Here is a 19762-nt window from a genome sequence, read left to right on the forward strand (position 1 = left end):
TGCTGCAGTTGGGCTGCTCTATGGGGTCTCTTCTGTCAGAGCCCTTGGTGGAGGGTGAGCTCCCTCTGGGGGAGGGGGATGACCCTCGGGTGCTTGGTCTGTTTCAGCGGGAGGAGTTTGGCTCCCTTTTTTCGGTGGCGCTAGCAGCGCTTCCCATAGCGAAACCCTTGGGGTTCTCTGGAGGAGAGTCGGGCGGCTAGCCTTGCGTAGGGCCTCAGGGGCTTGTCCAAAGTGTTCCCCATGTAATGGTCATTCTTGGCCTGTTTACCACAATGTACAGTGCACTTGTCTTAGGCCTGCAGGTTGGGAGAACTATGGCCCACTTCTTTTCTTTAGTTCACGGAGAAGGAGAAGCTCTGTTCCCTACATTGGACTCAGTGTCTGCAGTCACCTTGAATTTTCCCTTCTTGGTTGCTGGCGGCATTGCCTCGCGGAATCTGCTAGATGGGAAACTGGATCAGACATTGTAGCCCGTCTTGGAGGTGTTTGCATTAGGAGCTGCAGACTTCTATTGGTAGCCCTTTGTCTTTCCCACTGCGGGCTGTCTTGGGTCGAAGGCTGCGGCATGAGCCTGTTTGCAGTGGCAGCAGCAGTCTGTTTCCCGGGGCAGTTCCCGGGCTGCCTGGTTGGAGGCACGTTTTGCCCGTCTGGTGGACGCTGTGTATGACATTCCTGCTTTGGCCTAGGTTATGTTTTTGACTTTCACCACAAGCTGTCAGTTCTGCCTGCAGTCGTAGATGGTGGTTGCCACCTCCAAGGCCTGCGTGGTCAGGTTTCCACTTTGGGGCACCTTTCTCTTTGGGTACACCCTCAGCGATTTGGTTCAGGAGTTCGGTGAGTCGGGCTCCAGCGTTAGCCAGGGGATGTTCCTCGCTCTTGGACCGCCCTGTGGGCTTGGCAAGTGCCCGGTTTTGTGTCAGCACTAAGGGTTGGCCTGGTCCTGAGAATTTTGGTCAGAGGGCTCGGTTTGAAGCCTGGCATTCTCACGGGGGACGAGGAACCAGGAACCAGCAGGGCACTCGGGGTGAGTGGCTGCTGTCTCCCGGCCATCCTTGGGTGGCCTGGTTGGCTGGCCCATCTGGGCCCACATGGAGCCACTTTCGGGCATTTCGGGATGTGTGGACTAACTTCTCCTCAGCTTAGGTGCTGGATTTTTGAGGTGCTGGCGTCTGGCTGGCGTCTCTTCTTGCAGTCTCCTTGTCAGAGGGGGCCTCTGTCTGCTCAGAGCAGAAGAGCAGTGCAGCTGTTGCTACCCTTTTGGTCCATTGTTCCTGTCCTTCCTGCCGATCGCTGTTTGGGTTGGTACTCCATCCTTTTTGGGGTTCCCAGGAAGACAGGAACAGTGCAACCCATTCTGGATCTCAAGGGATCCACAGGTATCCATTTTCGGATGGCGACCCTGAGGTCTCTGATCACCTCTGTTTTGGAGAGAAAGTTTCTCTCCCCTCTCGATCTTAGGGAGGCATACTTCTCTTTCCCGCTACGGGCTGTCTTGGCAGTTCATTCCTGTTCTGGACCCTGCCAGTTGGTTCCGTCAGACCTGAGGACCCTTTTTGAGGTCTTGCTCCTAGTGGCAGTCTTTCTGCGGAGACGCAGGGTTTTGTGTTCTCTTGTTACCTGGATGACTCCTGGTCTCCTCTTGCCTAGAGACCCCTTCAGTGCTGGTTCACCCCCCAGTTTTTTGTCTGGTTTGGGTGTTTAATTTCAACAGGAGCAGGCTGGCGCCAGCGTGCCAACTTTTATTCCTGATGAGCTTGAGTGTTTCTTCAGAGGGACAGCGCTTTAAGTTAGCTTCCAAGTTTCTTGCGCCTGCTTTGTCACCAGCCACAGGCCTAGTATTTCATGCAGATCCTTAGATTTATGGCAGCGGCAATGGAAGGGGTTCCTTCTTCTTTTATGCGGCCGCTTTAGGGGGCCCTGCTCAGCCGCTGGTCTCAGGTTTCAGAGGGCGGTGGCATCTGGCTCTTTTGCTCTCAGTGCATGAGGGGGTTGCTGCTTCTCGTTGACCCTGGGAAGGTCCTCCTCGAGCCTTCTTTGGGAGGTGGTGTCTATGGATACCAGCTTCTCAGGCTGGGGAGTGCCCTTTGCTGGGGTTCCTTGGTGCAGGGTTCTTGGTCTCCAAGGTGGGCATTGGCCCTCTATCCTCTGGAGCTGCATGCAGTGAGCCGAGCTCTGGAGGCCTTTGCCCCACTGTTGGGAATGCCGCCGTTTGGGCCTTTCGGTCTTACCTACAGCGGTTGCCTTTTTTTGCCTCGCAGGGGGTGACTCCTAGCAGTCTGCTGGTGGGAGAGTCCAGCTTGTTAATGGATGGGCAGTGAGCCTTCGGTTGTGGTCTTCGGCGGTTCGCGGGGTCCTCAATATGGAGACAGACTTGCTCAGTCGGTGCGCTCTGGTTGCCAGCAGAGGAGGAGCGGTTTGGTCGAGCCGTTTCAGCTGGTGGCCTAGTCCTATGTCTAGGTTCCTTAGTGCTTTAGCCACCGCCAGGCAGAGGACTCTAGGGATCTGTTCGCCCTGCGATGGTTGTGTCTGAGTGAGAGACCTCCGTATGCCTTCCCCCATGCCGATTTTAGGTCCAGCTGTGGGGGAGAGTGGCAGACCTTTGGGGCAGGGTATCCTAGTTTCCAGCCTGGCCATGGTTCCATGGTAGCAGATCTCTTGAGGCTCCTGTTTGAGGAACCATTGTGATTCCCTCAGTGGTCAAGGTCTTTCTGCCAGGCCTAGTGACCATGAGGTTCCTCCCTCTTTCCTTGGTCCTGTGGCCTGGCCCTGGAGAGAGGTCTTGGCTGAGGAAGAAAGGGTTATTCGCTTTCAGTGGTGGCTTCCTTGCTTCGGGCCGGGGAAGCGCTTTTCCTCATCGGCGTCTGGCGTGCTGTGAGGTTTTGGGTTGCCGTTTGCATCATCTCTGGGCCACTTTCTGGCTTTGTGGCAGGAGAGAAATTCATGGGGCTAGTGCTGTAGGTCCAGTGGGGGGTTCTGGCTTGCTTTCAGGGCTGCTTGCAGGATTCTTCGTTAGCTGCGTCTTCTGGACTGAGTTCTTTTTCTGGTCCTTGGGTGCTTCAGCACTCCCCGTTTGAGCCTGTTGATAGGTGGCCTCGTTATCGTGGCACCATGGCTTAGTTGGCTAAAGCACCTGTTTAGTTCTCTCTTTGTCCATGGTGTTCTTTGAGGTGTTTCTGTCAGTCTGTTGCTTCTCGCAACTTCAGTCTCTCTCTCTCTTGGAAGGCCCTTTATCCGTTTTTCAGAGGCAGGGGTCTCACTTGGGGCAGTACCATGCTTCTTGCCTTAGTGTTTGTTGGTCTGTCTTTTTCCATAGCCAGTGGTCTGTTTTTTGGAAGCTTCTGGTCTTACAGGGCGTTCTTGCGTTTCATGGTTCCCGATGTTTTTCGCCATTCGTTTGGTCCTATTGGGCTGTTTGATAAACAGCAGGGGGTTTCATGTTGCCCAAGGCTTTCTTTCCCAGTGAGTGGAGGTGGCTTTGGTCTCAGCCTGTATCCTGGGAGGCGCTTCTCAGGTTGAAGGTTCTCCTGGACGTGTGGCTACGTCTTGGGTGGAGGCTTCGTTGTCTTCTCTGATGGCTATCTGCAGGTCAGCGGCGTACGCTTCGCTGCATACCTTCAGTAACTATGGTAGAATGGCTGGTGCCGCTCAGGCAGCAGCTACATTTGGGGCGTCGGTTCTGCGTATGGCAGATTCGGCTTCCCACCCTTGTAGGGATAGCTTTTGAACATCCCACTTGTCCTGGAATAGTGGGAATGAACGTAATGGAAGGAGAAATTAGGTCTTACTACTACTACTATTTATCTTTTATATAGCGCTACGCTGTACACTTGATCATTTTCTTTCCATTAGTTCTTCACACTATTCCAGGAGCCCTCCCGTGGTGCAACGCCTTTCTTGGTGGCTCTATGTACTGTCTTTGTATTCTGTTTTCCAGGGGCCTTATCTTTGAATGGTTCTTGGGGCTGGATATGTTGATTGCTGACCTTGCTCCTGATTGGGTGTGTTTTCTTCCTTGCTTGAGGACGGATACTGAGGAGCTGAGCTGCTAGCAGGGGGGCTATGTAGTGGTGCTCAGTTCTGTATTCTCTATTTCCACCTGCTGATCGATGGACATAACTACCCACTTGTCCTGGAATAGTGTGAAGAACTAATGGAAAGAAAATTATCAGGTAAGACCTAATTTCTCCATATCAGAGAAACAAGCTCCTATGTTAATTCATTTTGAATTGTATAAAATTAAGTAAGGTTATTGAAGCTTCTACAATGTGCTGTATTTTGTGAATCAGTCCTTGTGCATAGGTCTATAAGTATAGAGGACAGCATTAATAGAGAAACTATAAAGCCTTTTTACTTATCTGCATTAGGTGTTAACATGTGTCTAATGCAGCTTAAAATGGTGTCCTGTGGTAACTGCCAAATCTAACCACACGCTAAAATCTTTCTTTTGAGGGGGTGTGCCAGGGGTTAGAGAGTGAGCATTTTTGCACTAAACAGTTATTGCATCTACATTAGGGTGTATTGCATCTACATTAGGGTGCACTAACTAGTTTACCACGTGAGCCCTTACCGTCTACAAAATGGGTGGCAGTAAGTGCAAGCATGAACAGATTGGAGAGCACTTTATTCGATCAGTCAGACACCACGGCACCCTGAAGAAGGACACGAAACTGAGGCCAAGTGGGCCGTGGAAGGTGTCGAGTTGACTGTAATTGGATAAGATGAGTGCTTTTTCCCGTACTAGATATATATAGACGGGTTTTGTTATTTTGGTTTAAATAGAGTAAAAAGACATTGTAGTATTTGCAAAATAACAGAAAAGAAGGAGTTTTTTTACCCGTGATGATTTAAAGGAGCTCCCGATAGTTGGTGATATCAACAATAGGAGTGTGCCTTTAGAATTTGAGGTTTTTTCCTCCGAATATTCAGAATTTTCAGGACTATTAAAGGATATCTGTGATGGCAGTAAGTGCTCACACAGTACTTTTTAAAAAATGGCTGCATGCTAAAGGCAACATTAGTGCATGGCCATTTTACCGCTGCACCAGGGGCATAGCTAGACCTCATGGTGGGAGGGGGCCAGAGCCCGAGGTTGGGGGCACATTTTGAGTATCGTCCCCCCCCCCACTCCTCGCCTCGCCTCCTTGCCGCTTCCCCTCACAAACAAATACCTTTGCTGGTGGAGGTCCCCAACCCCCGCCAGCCGAAGCCTTCTTCAGCTCTGGTCTCCGGCGCAGCCGTGTTCGTGGCCTGCCCCCTGCTCTTTTTTCTTCTTGCTCCTCCTGTTAACACTGACACTCAGCGTCAGCGTGTACAGGAAGAGCAAGAGAAAGAAGAGCAGGGGGGCAGCAGCGAACGTGGCTGCGCCAGAGACCAGAGCTGAAGAAGGCTTCGGACTGGCGGGGGTTGGGAACCCCCAGTACCAAATCAGGGGCCTAGACGAATTTGCGGGGCCCAGGCCCCCGTGGCCCTCCATGGCTACGCCCCTGTGCTGCACTAAAAATGGCCTTAGCACATGGGAAAAATCCACTTCTTACTGCAGCTTAGTAAAAGGATTCCTAAGGTGGCTGCTACTTCTATGCACATTCAATGTGTTTTTGTGCCATTCTGAAATAGTTATAGAATACGAGATTGGTTGCAATTTAGAAAGTATATCTTAACATACACGAGGCCTACCAACATTTTCCAGTCATATTGAAAAAACACTAAAACTCCTCCAAACTTTTGTGGTAGAAAAAAACATGGAGAAGGTATGAGATATTTACATGTATATTTAGACCACATATCTATATTCATGCAGTATTTTTTCCATGTGTTGTGTGTGTTTTTATTTTTCGTCATTAATTTTTATTTGACATTCCTTTTATATCTGCTTTATATAATGAACAAATTCAACAGAAATATTAATAAATCAGATGTAAAACCACTAGAAACAGGCACAGTATTTTGAAGAACTTGAGTTTTACTGCTGCTCTAGAAACTTAGAAGTCTGAAAAAAAAGAGAGCTATAAAATTAGAATGAACAAGTTTCAGAGAAACTGAAGTGCATAAGATGTTCTGTACATATTGCCCTTAAACCTTCAGTGGTCTGTCTATGAATGGTTTACCTGAAGACCTCTTTTTGTTTATGTGTGTTATCTGCTCTTACAGTTGCTGTGCCACTCTGTGGGATGCTGTTTTATTTTGATAAATCTGCTTCTGCTCTGATACTGCCTGGTTTCTACAAGATATTGCTGGTGGCACTCAGTACCATTGTTAATGTCAAAGAATTAAAATTCCAACAAGCTCTTGACATTCTGGACCCCATTCTCCACATCCTTCTTTTGAGCTTGTCTTAGCTGTTAAGTATGACCTGTTTGCAGATCAGCAAACAGAGCACTCATTATTAACAAGAGTTGGGGGGTGTTATGTTTTTGTGGATAGAGCTCAAGGGCCATGTCGAGAATATAATGAACCCTTTGCACCTGTTTGAATTTACAGTATTAATGATACTGTAAAAGAAGCTATAATCATACAGTGTACCTTTTCTGTACAGAGCTTATAAATGGGGGTGGGGGGTGGATGGGGAGTATACTCCCTGTTCCTATTAGTGATGTATGGTTCCTGGATCTGCTGGGGTTATATCAACTTCTTGAGGTTTCTTTTCCACTTCAATTTGTTTGTATCTCTTTGGGTCACTTCCTTCCTAGGTTCAATTCTAAGTGCTGGTCACCTGGGAACAAACATATTTCGTCTGTGCTTTTTTTTGGTGTATGTGATTTGGCAAGTGTGGCAGGTGTCTTGTTCATTTTGTAGTGTGGTAAGTCTCTGTGACTTGACTGACTACAGCAAAGGGGATCTAGCTACAAACAAAATCCTCTGGAGCTGGATTGACACATGATGTTAGCTCAAGCTCAGCGCAGGATTTAGGGCCATTGTGCATAGGCTGACTTAATGGTGGGGGGGGGGGGGGGGGGGGGTGGTGATCTATAGCACTAGAGAGCAGGGAGATGTTCACTGGGGTATCTGTACCCAGGTTCTTACTTTCTGTATCCCCCTCCTCTGGTTGTCTTCATGCACACCACTTCTCATTTTGCTTCCGTCCATCTAGCCACCAGCAGCAATTGAAAAAGTTAGAGTGGAGTCTATGAGCAAGTGTTGTTTAATGGCTTTGCTGTTATGCCTCTCCACAATGGTTTCCTCTTACTATGAAAACACAGGATCTGTGTGTGTGAGCCTGCTTTAACAGCTCATGCTAACCTGTTTGTTCCATGGGCCAGAGAAGAGGAACATAACAATATCTGGATCCCTAGCCATCTGCTTCTAGATCTGGGCTGGTGCTGGAGATGGGATTGACATACGTGGAAAATTTTGAGTTGTAGTCACCCTGCAAAGGCTGTTGATTTAGCAGGGTCGTGTGTGGGGAAAATGTGTTCCAGTTTTATCTTTTACCCTCTTACTCCAACACCCCCTGCTAATCCACATATGTAGACACTCTCCCCGTCTTTCTTCCCTTCTTCCTGATCCCAGCACTCTTTCCCCTCCCCCTTTCAAATCAGGGGCATAGCTAAGGGTGGGTCTGGGCCCATCCAGTTTGGGGTTGGACCCACCCAGCAGTGGTGTCCCTAAAGCAAGTAGCTTCCACTGGTTGCAGTCTTGTAGCGATTGCCACACGCTGCCTGCTGCTCAACAACCTCCTTGCAGCCGCTAAGCATTAACCCAGAAGCCTCTCCTCTGCTGCAACTTCCGGCTTCTACCCAGTCAAGATGCGGCAGAGGAGAGGCTTCTGGGTTAGCGCTTAGCGGCTGCAAGGAAGTTATTGAGCGGCAGGCAGCATGTGGAAGCACGAGGAGAGTTGTGGGTGGGATAGGAAAGAGAAGGGAATGGGGCAAAAGATGTTACAGAGGAGTGAGGGAAGATGGGGAAATAATGCTGCATGGGGGTGAGGGAAGATGGAGGGAAAGATGCTGCATGGGGGGGGAGGGAAGATGGGTAAAGATGCTTCATGGGGGAGGGAACATGGGGGACAGATGCGGCACGTGGTAAGGAACATGGGGGAAAGATGCTTCACGGTGGGGGAGGGAGGGAATATGCTTCATGGGGGGAGAAGATGTTGCACGGAGGAAAGAAGGGAGAGATGCAGCAAAGAGGTTGGAGAGGTGAGAAACGGAGACATCTTGCATATGAAGTGGAGGGGAGGGATACATGCTGCATAGATAGGTGGCAAGAGGGAGAAATGTTGAACATAGGTGTGGAGAAGAGAGAAAAATGGTACATAGTAACATAGTAGATGACAGCAGAAAAAGACCTGCATGGTCCATCCAGTCTGCCGAAGACAAACTCAGATGTGTATACCTTACCTTGAATTTGTACCTGTCCTTTTTAGGGCACAGACCATATACGTCTGCACCAGTAGTATTTCCCGCCTCCCAACCACCAGTCCCGCCTCCATCACCGGCTCTGGTACAGACCGTATAAGTCTGCCTCCCTATCCTCGCCTCCCAACCACAAACCCCTCTTCCCCCACCTGCTCCGCCACCCAATTTCAGCTAAGCTTCTGAGGATCCATTCCTTCTGCACAGGATTCCTCTATGCATATCCCCACGCATGTTTGAACTCGTTACCGTTTTCATCTCCACCACCTCCCGTGAAGAGGGCATTCCCAAGCGTCCACCACCCTCTCCTGAAAAAATACTTCCTGGACATCTTTCCTGAGTCTGCCCCCCTTCAATCTCATTTCATGTCCTCTCGTTTTCTACCCGCCTTCCCATCTCCGGAAAAGATTCGTTTGCGGATTAATACCTTTCAAATATTTGAACGTATGTATCATTATCACCCCTGTTCCTCCTTTTTCTCCAGGGTGTACATGTTCAGGTCAGCAAGCCTCTTTTCATACGTCTTGGAACGCAAATCCCATACCATCCTCGTAGCTTTTCTTTGCACCGCTTCCATTTTTTTAACATCCTTCGCAAGATACGGCCTCCAAAACTGAACACAATACTCCAGGTGGGGCCTCACCAACATCTTATACAGGGGCATTAAAACCTCCTTTCTTCTGCTGGTCACTCCTCTCTCTATACAGCCTAGCAATCTTCTAGCTATGGCCACTGCCTTGTCGCACTGTTTCGTCGCCTTCAGGTCCTCAGATACTATCAACCCCAAGATCCCTCTCCCCGTCCGTGCCTATCAGACTCTCCCCGCCTACACATACGTCTCCCTTGGATTTCTACTCCCTAAGTGCAGTCACTTTGCATTCTTTGCATTGAATTTTAATTGCCAACGTTAGACCATTCTTCTAGCTTCTTCAGATCTTTTTCATGTTTCCACTCCCTCCGGGGTGTCCACTCTGTTGGAAATCTTGGTGTCATTCGCAAAAAGGCAAACTTTACGTTGTAAACCCTTCGGCAATGTCACTCACAAATATATTGAACAGAATGGGCCCCAGCACCGATCCCTGAGGCACTCCACTACTCACCTTTCCCTCCTCCGAGCGAACTCTATTCACCACCACCCTCTGGCGTCTGTCCGTCAACCAGTTCCTAATCCAGTTCACCACTTCGGGTCCTATCTTCAGGCCGTCTAGTTTATTTAAGAGCCTCCTGTGGGGAACTGTGTCAAAAGCCTTGCTGAAATCTAAGTAGATTACATCCATAGCACGTCCTTGATTTAATTCTCCTGTCACCCAGTCAAAGAATTCAATGAGATTCGTTATGCACGATTTCCCTTTGGTGAAACCATGTTGTCTCGGATCTTGCAACTTATTGGCTTCCAGGAAATTCACTATCCTTTCCTTCAGCATCGCTTCCATTACTTTTCCAATAACCGAAGTGAGGCTTACCGGCCTGTAGTTTCCAGCTTCTTCCCCTATCACCACTTTGGTGAAGAGGGACCACCTCCGCCGTTCTCCATACCTTGGAACCTCTCCAAGGATTTATTAAACAAGTCTTTAAGAGGACCCGCCAGAACCTCTCTGAGCTCCCTCAGTATTCTGGGGTGGATCCCGTCCGGCCCCATGGCTTTGTCCACCTTTAGCTTTCCAAGTTGTTGATACACACTCTCTTCTGTGAACGGCGCTCTATCCACCTCATTCTCAGGTGTACTTTTGCCAGTCCCTCTCGGTCCTTCCCCAGGGTTTTCTTCAGTGAAAACAGAACAAAGTATCTATTTAGCAAATTGGCTTTTTTCTTCAACATTTTCTACATAGCGTTTTGTTGTATCTTTTAGTCTCACAATTCCCTTTATAGTCTTTCACTAATATACCTGAAGAAGTTTTTGTCTCTCCTCCTTACATTTCTAGCTATTTGTTCTTCCGCTTGCGCCTTCGCCAGACGTACCTCTCTCTTGGCTTCTTTCAGTTTCATCCGGTATTCCTCCCTGTGTTCCTCCTCTTGAGATTTTCTATATTTCTGGAACGCTAACTCTTTAATCTTTATTTTCTCAGCCACTTGCTTTGAGAACCATATCGGTTTCCTTTTTCTCTTGCTTTTAGAAGGGAAGGGAGAAATGTTAGACATAGTGTGGAGGGGAGGGAGAAATGTTGGACATGATGGTAGAGGGAGCAAGGGAGAGATGCTGCATGGGAAGGGGAGAGAGATGTTGGACCCAGAACACAAGGGACGGGGACAGAGAGATAGTGGACAGTGGGAATGAGAGGGGGAAATGTTGGACATGGGGGAGGATGAGAGGGAGGGAGAGGTACACAGAAGGTGGTGAGGGGAGAAAGAGGGAAAATGCTGGACCATGAGGGAGAGGGCAGGAGGGAAGAGAGAAGGGACAGGAAAATGTCAGGCTATGAGGGTAGGGTAGGGAGGGGAAGAAGAAGGGTCAGATGCTGGCTAGAAGGATGGAGGGAGGATGACGATGGGAATGGTGGAACCCTGTGAGAGAGACCAGGAGGGGGTGGCAAGGAAATGAATGAGAGGATAGTGATTATAGAGGGTAGAAATATGATAATGGGGAGTAGGTTAAAGATGAAAGAGAATGCAGGGTTGGGGAAGGAGTGAGATGGGGAATGGGAGAGCTAGTGGGTGAAAGAAGAAGATGGATGATAGGTAGTTGAAAAGTAAAAGGAGAAGGGTGAGAGAGAGGCAGAAAAGAGCTAAAAAGGAATGTCAGAGGCAGGAGTAGTGAGGGAACAGACAGGAGAGAGGAGAAAAGACAAATAGAGTGCAGCCGCTTAAAGAAGAATTAGCAGACAGACATGAAATCAGAAAAGAGAAATTGGAACCTGCAAAATAGAAAAATAAAATGTCCAGACAACAAATGTAGAAACAAAGCATTTTATTTTGAATGTTTTAAATGGAATATGTTAGCTTTTGGAAATGTGCATAACAAATGTGTTTGTATTGTGTTCAGTAGAAAAAGAAATTCATTTCTGTTTTATGTCACCAATGTTGCAATAATGCTATTTCTTGGGGTTCCCATTCAATTTTTGTCTAAATATTTTTATTTGTAATTTGTGATCCCTTGTTCTGTATTTGGTGAGGGTCTGTTGGTGTGATAGTAATGGCAGGTGAGAAATCGGAGAAGAAGCAGAGAGGAGAGGGAATCGGGGAGGGGGGCCCCCTTTATTTTCTGACCTGGGCCCAAGCAGGTCTAACACCAGGCCTGACCCTTGCTGTATAGCTGATGATGTTCCCCAAGCATCCCCAACTAAGGTCCTCTTCCAAAGATGGCCAAAACCCCCTTCTACTAAGCTCTGCAGTTGGCAACAGCATCCTTGAGCCATCGACAACTAATCAAATGTGGGGTGCTGGCATCAGTGGCTTAGGGTCATTGCTGCTGCCAAGCTTGATAAGAGTTCTGTCCACCTTCAGAGAAAGTCTTCAGCTGACAGAGCTTGAGGATCCTCATTAGCTAAAGTATTTATATTTTGAGGTGAGGGTAGGGCAGGGCAGAGAAAATTTGTGCCCACCCACTTTGGACTCAGGCCCACCCAAAACTGGCTACGCCACTGCTTCAAATAAGTAGGGTTGCCAGATTACTCAGTTTTAAGTAGGACATTTTAGGCCAGTTAGGATGTTCAGCAATCCTACCATAATGCATTATGGGAACATGCATCACTGATTTGAAAGGATAGAATCTAGAACTATAGATACCGAACAAGACCTTAAGGTATAAGGTAAAAACTAGAACTGACTTGGAACTGGTCAACTTTGAATACATCCCTAACTTGTGCTTGCAGGCATCATCATCTTCCTCCCCTACCTTGTCTTCTGCTGTGTTCCAGGTCCTGGGATCACAGACAATTGTAAACTGACCTTTGTCTGTTCCAGCTATTGTACTCTTGTTTCTCCACAGAGCTGTCTGCTGACAGAAAGGGGGAGGAGATGAAGCTTGAATGGATGCTTCGGAGCAGACAGTCACCCACTCCATGCACTGGGGCCGAAGCAAAAAGCCTCAAGGTAGAGCTGGCTCAGTGCCTGGCTCTACTGTAAAATTACTGATCTGAAAATACCATGGCATGCTATAAGCAATGACCACACAGCTTACTGCTGCATTTAAAATCACAGTAGTAATCTGCAGCTTTTTGCAAAATGTCACCTTTCCTGTCATGCCTGAGCAGTGATTGGCTCAGGCACTGACAGGAAGGGTGACATTTAAAAAAAAAAAAAAGTTGCCAGCAGACTACATGGGCTCCGATCTCCCTCTCCCTCCCCCTCCACCCCATATTTAAAAAACAAAAATCCCCTCTAGTGTCTAGTAGCATCCTTCCCCACACACGACTATTCCCTCCCTCCAGACTTAAAAATATTGCCTTTTGTTACCCCTCCCATCTCCCACCTGACTTGACCCAAGCTGAATTTTAAAAATAATTAGTCCCTGGTGGTTTAGTGGTCACCCTCCTTTCTTCTTCCTTGACCCATCCGTCCCTGACAGAAAAACATATGCTCCTTGGTGTCTAGTGGCACCCACCCACCCTCAACCTCTTTTGGAAGTGTCCCTAGACCCAGTACCTGAAGAGGTAGGATCGATGGCCACTCACTCCTGTCTCCGGTGTCCATCATACACAAAATGGTGGCACCCTGCCCCTTGTGGTACATCCTGAGATGCACTGGGCAGGGCCAGCCTACCATATAAGGGCTTACATTTTTTTAAAATTCAGATTGGGTCGGGTAGCGGGGGAGAAAGAGGCCTGTGCCAATCATGTTGGGGCAATATTTTTAGGGAGAGAGCCATCCTGTAGGGTTAAGCCAGTCATGTTGGTGGGGCAAAAGAGAGAGAGAGTGGGGTCTGATAGTGACCATGGGGGTGCTATGCGAGCTAGGGGGCATGCAATGAAACTACAGTGTAGTAAATTTAAAACAAATAGGAGAAAATGTTTCTTCACCCAACGCATAATTGAACTCTGGAATTCGTTGCCGGAGAACATAGTGAAGGCAGTTAGCTTGGCAGAGTTTAAAAAGGGGTTGGACGGTTTCCTAAAGGACAAGTCCATAGACCGCTACTAAATGGACTTGGGAAAAATCCACAATTTTGGCAATAGCTTGTATAAAATGTTTGTACGTTTGGGTAGCTTGCCAGGTGCCCTTGACCTGGATTGGCCACTGTCAGGGACAGGATGCTGGGCTCGATGGACCTTTGGTCTTTTCCCAGTATGGCATTACTTATGTACTTATGTAGATGTGGCGGTAGGTTTTTTTGCATTGAGCTCCCACAATAGACATCAGTGCACAACCCTGCATTGCTGCAGGGTAGCTGATCAGCTCTTTGACATATATTTTAGTGTGCTGTGTGCAGGTGTTTAGCGTGGGAGTATACCTCAGTACAGAAACTCTTTAGCAAGTAAACTACTTGTTAAAGGTATGCGGCAGCCCATGACAGCTTCCTGCATCGGCCCCTCATTCTGTAATTTAGGTTTTTTTCCCCCGTTAAGAGGACAAGAAAACTTTTCACGAGAGGAATCAATTTAGATTAACCCTGAAGGACCGAGCAAAAGCTGGCTCTGTTGCTGGCAGCACACAAACTCTGAGTTTTACTATATTGGAAATTGCTGCTGGAGGAGAGAGATTGTGGTTGGAATTGTAAAATCTTGAGCTTGATATTTTCAAAAAAAAAAAAAAAACAACGCTGAGCTCCCTAAATTTGTGACCTTTAAGCTTGCATGTTTGGTTTATAAAAGTTTTTATAGTTGAAATTCTGAAACAATAGGTCAGCTTTTAATATTTTCAGGTAATAGATCCTATTACATAAGTATGTAAGTATTGCCACAAGACCAAAGGTCCATCAAGCCCAGCATCCTGTTTCCAACAGTGGCCAATCCAGGTCACAAATACCTGGCAAGATCCCAAAAAAAGGTTCAATACATTTTATGTTGCTTATCCCAGAAATAAGCACTGGCTTTTCCCCAAGTCATTTTAGTAATGGTCTATGAACTTTTTTTTTAGGAAGCCGTCCAAACCTTTTTTTAAACCCCGCTAAGCTAATCGCCTTTACCACATTCTCTGGCAACGAATTCCAGAGTTTAATTACACGTTGAGTGAAGAAAACGTTTCTCAGATTCGTTTTTAAATGTACTATTTTGTAGCTTCCTCGCATGCCCCCTAGTCCTAATATTTTTGGACAGAGTAAACAAACGATTCACATCTACCCATTCCACTCTACTCATTATTTTATAGATCTCTATTATATCTCCCCTCAGCCATCTTTTCTCCAAGCTGAAGAGCCCTAGCTGCTTCAGCCTTTCCTCATAGGGAGGTCGTCCCATCCCCTTTATCATTTTCGTCTCCCTTCTCTGTACCTTTTCTAATTCCACTATATCTTTTTTGAGATGCGACGACCAGAACTGAACATAATAATCACGGTGCGGTCGCACCATGGACCGATATAAAAGGCATTATAACATCCTCATTTTTGTTTTCCATTCCTTTCCTAATAATACCTAACATTCTATTTGTTTTCCTTATCCGCTGCCGCCGCACATTGAGCAGAGGGTTTCAATGTATCATCAACAACGCCGCCGAGATCCCTTTCTTGGTCGGTGACTCCTAATGTGTAACCTTGCATTATGTAGCTGTAATTCGGGTTCCTCTTTCCCACATGCATCACTTTGCACTTGCTCACATTAAACATCATCTGCCATTTAGGCGCCCAGTCTCATAAGGTCCTTTTGTAATTTTTCACAGTCGTCTCACGATTTAACAACTTTGAATAACTTTTGAGAAGTGGGAAGAGATTATCATTGGATTTCCCTTCCATGAAGAATATAAATTACAAATCAATTTGGGAGTGTTCTTTTGTTTTTCAAAGTGTTAAGATCTGGTATGGAATCCTGATTCAGCTTCAACAAATTACATCTTATATTTTATTTAGAAAGACTCTTAAGACCTATCTGTTTTCGAAGCAAAGATTGTAAACCTGTTATTTCTTGTCATCAAGCAGATGCAGCCATTACAGATGGGTTGTGTCCATCAACCAGCAGAGGGAGATAGAGAGCACACTTGTTTCAGTGCCTCATACCAGCTTGCTCCACTGCCTCTCTATCTCCCCTAGCAGAGTGGCTGCAGCTTCTTCGAGCTCCATCTAAAATCTGCCTGGAGGTTGCTCCTGTGCTTTTGCCAGTTGTTAGCAGGGGTGTTGGAGGCTAAAGCAGCTTCACATTAAAGGCACATAGGTTCGCCCTTTACCTGCCTTACCCATACCTCCTTGGATGTGGACACATTGCTTAGCTTTCCCTATCCTTCCCCACCAACAATGGATGCAGGCACATAGGTTTGACCTTTCCCTGCCTTTCCCTCTCACCTGAGCCTCCGGAGTTCTATTTACCTCTGCTTTCCTCACAGCGTTAAAAAAAAAAAAAAAAAAAAAGGAACAGAGGTTTTTCCTTGCCTTTTTCTGTGGGACCGGAGCTGTGATACTCGGTCCAGTGAGGTAAGAGTGTTTTCTGACTCCTCCGGGGTGGGCCCGTGATCGGGGCGATTTGGTGCGAACCGCCATTTTGAATTTTACCGCCGTTTTCGGCGATGGCTGTGGAGACAGTAAAGCGTTGTTCCAAGTGTGGCAAGCGCAGAACAGCAGCGGGGCTCTGTAAATCATGCTGTACAGACGTTAGAGCTGGCCTGAGCATGGTGAGCGACGATTCTTTGCGCTCTGAGCTGGCAGCGGACGCCATTTTTAATTTACCACATGGCGCGACCTCCGCTGAGACAGAGAGTCCTGAGCCTGGGGGGAGGCCTCGGAGTGAGGCTGATATGAGAGCTACTAGCCCCGGCAGAGATCCGGGTGCCCAGGGTGAGTTTTTCTCCCCTGATTTTGTCTTATTAATGCATAAAGCATACATGCTTAAAAGAGCTCTCCCACAAAGCCCTGCAGGGGCCTCTTCTAATGCCCCCCCCCAGTGGATTCTAGCCTGGATATGCCCTCTGAGGCGTTATTCCCTGATAATTGGCAGAATATGAAGCGCAGAAGGGCTCTTTCCCCTTCAGAGAGTGCTGCACCTCCATTCCCCCCCCCCCCCCCCCCCCCCCCCCCCCCCGTGGTCGGGCTGCGAGGATTTGGAGGACTCTGGCAGGCCTTCACGGTCTGAGGAGCCAGAGTCTGGTGCAGAAGTGACTCAGGATTTGGACGATCCCTCCGCGGTGAGGATTTCCCACCGTGATGAGCTGCCAGCGCTTATTTCTGATGCCCTGCAGGCTCTCTCTATTGAGGACCCTGCCAGTGGCACAGCCTCCTCTGTGAATCCTAGGATGGCTAGTACCAAAAAGCCTGCTCGAGCCTTTCCTTTGCTCAATGGGCTGACCCCGAGGGACCTTTGAAAGTTTCCAGGGCTATGGGGCAATTATACCCTCTGAGTGAGGAGCATATGGCTCGCTTTGCTATGCCTAAAGTGGATGCCCTAGTCACAGCTGTGACAAGGAGAACTACCCTCCCTGTTGAAGGAGGTGTTGCCCTGAAGGATATTCAAGACCGTAGACTGGAATCAACACTTAAACGGTCATTTGAAATTGCAGGTCTCACTATTCGGGCGTCTGCATGCAGTTGTTATGCTGCTAGAGCCTGCCTGGCTTGGTTGCAACAGGCAGTGGAACAGCCTGGTGATGGAGCGGAGCCATTTTCAGATGTGGCTCCGCGGATGGAGTCGGCCTTGTCCTTTCTTGCTGACGCCCTTTATGATATTGTCAGAGCTTCGGCTAAACACATGGCAGTAGCAGTGGCAGCTCGCCGTCTTCTTTGGCTAAGGCATTGGGCGGCGGACATGGCCTCTAAGCAAAGGTTGGTGAAGTTGCCCTTTCAAGGCCTTCTCCTGTTTGGTGAGGAGTTGGAGAAAATTGTGAAGGGCCTGGGTGTGGCTAAACCCCAGCACTTGCCCGAAGATAGGCCTCAGCCTTCCTCTAAGGGTGCGGCGGTCCACTCCTCTTACAGACCTCGCTTCCATGAAGCTCGAAGGTACCGCCCGGGGCGTTCTGCTGGGTTCACTTCTCGTGCCCGTTTTCAGCAGAGGAACTCCTTTCGCTCGGACAAACGTTCCACAGCCACTGGCTCAAGGCCTGAAGTTCAGGGGCGACCCTCTCGATGATGGTGCGCCGGCCCTCTCCTCGAGTCCTGTCATCGGAGGACGTCTTTCCCTCTTTGCCGAGGAGTGGGCCAATATTTCCTCAGATCAGTGGGTCTTGGACCTGATCAGAGACGGTTTCAGAATGGAATTCGACGCCCCTGTAAGAGACGTGTTTGTGGAGTCCCGATGCGGTTCTGCCGCCAAACGGGCGGCGGTAGAGGAGACTTTGCAAGGTCTGATTCAGATAGGGGCCGTGTCCCCGGTACCTTCCGCCGAACACAGCTGCGGCCGCTACTCCATCTACTTTGTGGTGCCGCGAAAAGGAGGGTCTTTTCGCCCTATTCTGGACTTAAAAGAATTAAACAAGTCCCTGAAACTGCGGCATTTTCACATGGAAACCCTGCGCTCCGTCATTGCGGCGGTACAGCCAGGAGAGTTTCTCACGTCTGTGGACCTGAAAGAAGCGTACTTGCACATACCAATTTGGCCCCCGCACCAGAAGTTTCTGAGGTTTGCGGTGATGGGAAAGCATTTCCAGTTCCGGGCCTTGCCTTTTGGCCTCGCCACAGCTCCCCGCACCTTTTCGAAGGTTATGGTGGTAGTAGCTGCCTTTCTAAGGTGAGAGGGTATTCGGGTTCACCCGTACCTGGACGACTGGCTCATTCGAGCAAACTCTGCTGCAGAGAGTCAGCATGTAACAGCCAGAGTGGTCTCAGTACTTCAATCTCTGAGCTGGGTCGTCAATTTGGCCAAAAGTCACCTGACCCCCTCGCAGTCTCTATAATATTTGGGGGCCAGGTTCGACACAGCCTCGGGGTATGTGTACCTACCCGAGCAAAGGTGGTGCAAGCTTCAGAATCAGGTCCGTCTGCTCCTGAGGATGCCCCGCCCGCGAGCTTGGGACATTGTCCAGCTGCTTGGATTGATGACGGCCACCATGGAACTGGTGCCCTGGGCGAGAGCGCACCTCTCTACAGTATGCTCTACTCCAAAGATGGTCTCCAATATCTTAGGATTATCAATGCAGACTCTCTTGGCTCCCTGCGGCCTGACTCAGTATGGAGTGGTGGCTCTCAGACAGCATGCTGCGGCGAGGAATGCCGCTGGCGCTCCCCGATTGGTGCCTAGTGGTGACAGATGCCAGTCTGAAAGGCTGGGGCGCACATTGCAAGGGGAAGCATGCCCAGGGTCTGTGGACACCCGAGGAGTCTGAGTTGAAAGCGGCGTTTCAGGCGTTTCTGGCTTTTCAAGTGACCCTGGAAGGATTGGCTGTCAGAGTGATGTTGGACAACACGACAGCAGTGGCCTACATAAATCGACAAGGCGGCACTCAGTGCAGAGCTCTAGCCGCGCAGGCCGAACAAATTTGCCACTGGGCCGAGCTGCATCTACAGTTTCTGTCGGCAGCTCACATTGCAGGTCAGAGCAACGTGCAAGCCGATTATCTAAGCAGGCATCAGATCGATCCAGCGGAGTGGGAACTTGCAGACGAAGTATTCCTGCAGATATGTGCCAAGTGGGGCAAGCCCGTGATGGATCTAATGGCGACAAGCATCAATGCCAAAGTCCCGTGCTTTTTCAGCAGACGGAGAGATCCTCGCTCGGCTGGGTTGGATGCCTTGGCTGAACCCTGGCCTCCGGGCCTACTGTATGCGCTCCCTCCGTGGCCCTTGATAAGGCGTGTGCTCCTGCGGATTCGGCTGCATCCAGGAGAAGTGGTTCTCGTCGCCCCGGATTGGCCCAGGAGGCCTTGGTATGCGGACCTCCGACAGATGCTCATAGAGGATCCCCTTCAGTTACATCTAGTTCCCAACCTGTTGTCACAGGGTCCGGTGACCATGGAGGACGCGGGCCGATTTGGTCTTATGGCCTGGCGATTGAGAGGGCGCAATTGAGAGACAAAGGCTATTCCAATAAAGTAATTACCATGCTCCTGCAAGCCCGCAAGCGTTCCACTTCCGTGGCTTATGCCTGGATTTGGCGCCAGTTTGAAGTCTGGTGTGCTTCCAAAGAGATCACACCCCTGCGGGCTCCTGTCTCGCTGATTCTGGACTTTTCGCAGGATGGTGTACAAAAAGGCTTGGCCTATAATTCCCTGCGGGTGCAAGTGGCAGCGTTGGCCTCCCTGTGTGGCAAGGTTGAAGGCGTGTCTTTAGCTGCTCATCCAGATGTGGCACGGTTTCTTAGAGGGGTGCTTCGGCTCCGTCCTCCCGTGCGTGCACCTTGTCCAGCTTGGAACATGGGGCTAGTGCTGAAAGCCCTTCAGGGTGCTCCCTTTGAACCGCTTCGGCG

At 49.0% G+C, this 19762-nt stretch overlaps 1 protein-coding gene across 9 annotated transcripts in view; it reads left to right on the plus strand.

Moving 5' to 3' along the window:
* The window catches only part of USP54 (ubiquitin specific peptidase 54), a 479705-nt gene that overhangs the window by 90098 nt on the left and 369845 nt on the right, over positions 1-19762 (plus strand). The window lies entirely within an intron of this gene.

Source organism: Microcaecilia unicolor, chromosome 5 (assembly GCF_901765095.1).
Source record: "Microcaecilia unicolor chromosome 5, aMicUni1.1, whole genome shotgun sequence".
Classification (NCBI taxonomy): Eukaryota; Metazoa; Chordata; class Amphibia; order Gymnophiona; family Siphonopidae; genus Microcaecilia; species Microcaecilia unicolor.